Source organism: Echinops telfairi, unplaced genomic scaffold, assembly GCF_000313985.2.
Source record: "Echinops telfairi isolate 266 unplaced genomic scaffold, ASM31398v2 ScPeMD7_443;HRSCAF=831, whole genome shotgun sequence".
Lineage (NCBI taxonomy): Eukaryota > Metazoa > Chordata > Mammalia > Afrosoricida > Tenrecidae > Echinops > Echinops telfairi.
In genome coordinates this window covers 22,167,973-22,172,765 of record NW_022104341.1, presented here as the reverse complement: position 1 = coordinate 22,172,765, position 4,793 = coordinate 22,167,973, and positions in this window count along the sequence as shown.

Here is a 4,793-nt window from a genome sequence, read left to right as displayed (position 1 = left end):
AAATAGAGAGAGGTTTGACACAGTTTGATGTTTTGAGATGTCTAGCTAGTGTCCTGGGATCTGGGAGGATTAGTAGAGACTGGAAAAGGGATTGGAATGGAGTCTCTTGCTAAAAGAATTAAAAGCCAAACTATTAGAGGCCGTCCAGGGCAGTTGAAAGAAGCAGCCGATAAGCCACTCTCTTAAAAATGTTTGCTTTTTCAAAGCATTTCACCAAATATGAAAGCAGCGCATACCACCTGGTCTCTAAAGAGAGAAGCGAGAGAATGAACATAGCTCACATTTGCACATTTTCTGCCATCAAGTTTCAAAACGCTTCCCTGTGAAAACGTGAGTAGTAGGGACTTTACCTGCAAACACTGTCCCTAAGGCAAGCACATACCTTCTTATCATGGATTTCAAGGACATGGTTTTTGGAATGCCCTTTGAAGTAATCTGTAATTCCTTATGCTCCTCTAAATTAGAGATTCTGAATCACAATACACTTTTATATGTTCATATATAAGAGAGGGGACTTCAAAACATCTCAGGAAAAATTCCATTTGTTTTCTATTCTATTTCCACACACGTTTGGAAGCCCCTTTATAGAAACCTGCACTGATAAGGATGCCTCTCATTTATCATCAGCCAACGTAATAGAATAAGCTGTGAATTCATCAGAAGTCAACAGCATTATGAAAATTCCAAAATTTGCTATTGGAGGGTAGAGGCAAGATGAGAGCTTAATCTGGTTAACGATATTGTCCCTCTCTATCAAACCCCCAAAAAAATCATTGAAAGAGATGCAAACAATAGTCACAAAACCTCAAGCATCAAAAAAAGAAGGCAAAAGTAGTTGAATTGAGTACTGATGAGGAGAAAGAATTGAACAAACACAGCATGCAAAAAGTTACATAGACTAGAGGGGTTCTGCCCGATGCCTCAGCAGAATATAGCCACTCTGAGACAAAGCGAGTAGTGACACTGGGTGGGAAGCACAAAAGAGGCCACTTCACAAGGTCCTTGTAAGGTCCTTATAGAAAATCTATAGCTACACCCACAGAGAAAAAAGGTGAGCATACTATGAGCCGGATCTAAGACAGGAAAGCGCAGAAATCAGGAGAACATTGTTAAGGGTCCTGCCACCCTTAGATTAGGGAGAAAGCCAAGATCCAGAGTCGTGTGCTTCTGAGGCAAGTGATATAAACAATGTTGGTGTCAGGTTATCCAAACTGGACTCCGAATGCTCCCTTCCTATGCCTTAAACCTTCCATGGTTGATGGCAACTCCAGACTGCTGGCTGCAGCAGATAGGAAGTGCCAGGGCACTCCCTGTGTGCTAGGTGAACAGGTAACTCCACTTCCTCCTACCTCCCTGATCAGAAGTTGTAAAGGTTCACGCACCTTGACCATACATGAGTCACAAACCACTTGTCCCCCACCCAGCCCCATTGGCCATTACCTTCTGCCCAAGTGAAAGTAAATGTGCTCCCATGCACTCATCCATCTGAGAGTGACAATCTTAGCCTCACACTGGGCTGTAAAGCCCCAGCAATTGTGCAACCAGGTGCATGCTACCACACACCACTCACCACCCTCACCGATGAGTGAGGCAACTACATGACCATGCACATCCTCCTGCTACCCAGCATTCTCCAATCGAGTGAGGGATGGTGGCTTCACAGTTGTGCATACACTCAACCCACCATAATGTTACCCTAGAACATTATGAGCAATGATAACTGTGCAAGCATGTGGATGTCCCAGCCCACCACTGAAGCCGTCCTAACCTGGAAAGCAGCAGCAATTCACCCTTGCACTCCAACAAGTGAGTGATGACCACTGTGCAACTGTGCCTGCATCCACAATCTCCCGAACCTGGTGGGTACCAGCAACTCCAACATCCTCACTCACCTGCCATCCCCTCCACCAGAAAACCCTACTAACCTACCCCGCATACAATGGCTACCATAATCTTTGCTCACCTGCTATACTTACCACACCTGCTGCCATACCCACTCAGCATGCACCACCATTGGCTGCTACATCGCTGACTCAATGTCAAACAATGTTTTACCTCCCGATACCCACCTCCATACACACAGTCCACCATCAATTTCTGCACACAACCAGTGAATAGAGACCTAGACTCACATTCCCAGCCTTTACGCAACCCACCTGGAGACAAATGGTGAACACCTAATGCTGCCAAATTAGCAACCAGAATAGCATGCCTGACCTGCCCACTTGGATATTTCAAAAACAAAACAAGAATAATGGTGAAACAAACACACATTCAATATATAAATACGACACCTTAATGTCTCGGAGACAATCGATAAATGGACACACGTAAAGAAGAAGCAGGACAAATGGCTCAAGCAAGTGGATATATTAAAAGGCCAGGTAACCATTCTGAGGAATAAATGGTGACAGACTGATAAAGAATTGAAAGGATATTTTTGAACTTCCAAGGAAGTACAGGCACAAATCTAAAATAATTTAGAAAATCAGTACAAGAGCAGAATGACAAGATATACATTTAGATGCCACATAAAAACAAGAAAAAATCCATAAAATTAACAGAAAAATTTCATAAATAAAAAGCTCAACAGAAGAGCAAGAGTTTAATTAAATCAATGGAAGACAGAATCAGTGAGATGTAGAACAAGTCACTCAATATCAATTTGCTTGAGGAACATTTTTTTTTAAGGAGAAGGAAATATAAGAATGATATGAGATACAATCGAGTGGACAGTGTAGTAGTGATGCAAGAATAGAAAACAATTTAAACATACATACACAGAAATAGTTTGAAGATTTGCTGGCAGGGGAAAGTTCTTGTTTGTTTTTGATTGGTTTTGTTTTTTTTTCAGTATCATGAAAGAAAAAGGAATATATATCAAAAAAGCTCAATGAAACCCACACAAAAGCAAATCACCAAGATATATGAAAATCATATTTTCCAAGGACAAAGACAAGTAAAGAGTCCCAAGACTATCTTGGAGAAATAGAAAAAAAAAAAATATATATATATATACATATATATATGTGTATATGTATACACATATACAAAATCTGCCACTTAAAAAGGACAACCAATAAGATTAAATAATTTCTTCACAGGAACCAGGTTGTCAAGCAAACAGTAGGAGGACATATATAAAAACCTAAAAGAAAAAATTCCAACCAAGAATTATATATCCAGCAAAATTGTCTTTCAAGTAAGACAGCAACACTGGATAGCAGAAATCTAGATACACAGAAATCTAGAAAATGTGTAAAATGTAGACCAACTGTGGTAGTTACATAGTTTTATGGCAGCTTGTGTAAAAGTGTAGGGATTGTATCCCACCTGTCAATCAGGTCACATTCTGATGGTGCTTCCTTGTAGCTGTAACTCTCAGTAAGGAGGATGTCGGGAATGTCTCTCTCTCTTTGCCTTCAGTCTCCTGCTTGGCGGCCACCCTGAGCACTGCCGGAACCCTGCCGTGTTTCCTCTGACCTTGGATTCACATGACTTTGCCCTCACCTATGATCTTCCTGCATTCTGCATCATTCAATGTCATTGCGTGAATCTGAAAGGGGGCTTATGGACTAGTATCAGATTTATGGACCAGTTGAACTGGGCAGTATGTGTTGAGTTATATAATAACTTCTTGATATAAAGCTCTTTCTTACACATACATGAGTGTTACTGGATTTGTTTCTCTACTCAATGAAGCCTAACATGTTATGGTACCTGGAGTGGGGTTCTAGAGAAACAAATCATGAACATGGAGAGGAGAAGTTTGTCTGCCTTCTGCCTTCTGGCAGTCTTTCTTCTATGGCTAGCCAGAGGTCAGCTATGGACACATGGTTCACTTGGTTGTTTTCTTGGTTCACTTGGTTGTTTTAGGGCATGGAAAGTGAAGGTTTTAATTTTTAGAATGTATCTTTGTTTATTCTTAACTGAAATAGTGCATAGGAAGGTAACAGCTGTTAAATTGCACCTCAGGGGGGATGAAAACACCTCCTGAACTTCTCTGAGGAAAGGTCCACATGATTTTTCAAAACGGCTGACAGAAGGCCTGGCCCTGGCTAATGTAAGCAGATGCATTAATGCCATATTGCATATGAACAGAAGAGTTTAGATTAGGAAAGATTGAATTTGAATGTTTAAAGAATTGTGTATAAGATCTTGCTGTACTGGGATTATACATTTTTATACATTATAAAAATATATATTTTTCCCTACATATTGTTATTGATATAATGGGTGATAGAAATGATTCTTGGGAAGTAGGAGCAGAGTTTGTAAGCCCACCGCCTTCAGATATTAAATTCGACGTGTTAAATGGGTATAGGAAACACCTGCAAAGAATGCTAAAAATAAGTAAGCCCCACCCAGTATTTTTAGGATATTTGCATAGACAAAAACTTGCCACTAGAGTTGTTGGCAGACTGAAAGAAGAAAGGGGGGTACTTTGGGCAAATTTTGAACTAGCGGTTTCCACCTGAGGTTGGAAAAAATCGGGAACCATGAAGGAACTCTCCTCTCTAGGACTGAACATTAAAGGAAGTCTGTGGAAAGCCTGAAATGCTCATTAGGTGACAACCTGGATCCAGTTGTTGAGCAGAAGTGGGAGAAATGCAGCCATAGAGAGATGAGTTGAGACTGGCCACTGACACCCCTGGCCCTGGTTTACAGGGATTAGAAGAGAAATGAAAGTGAATTGACTGGTATGAAGTTCAAAGAGTTTTACAGAACATGAGCCTTTGACATGACCTAGCGCAGCGGTTCTCAACCTGTGGATCATGACCCCTTTGGGGGGG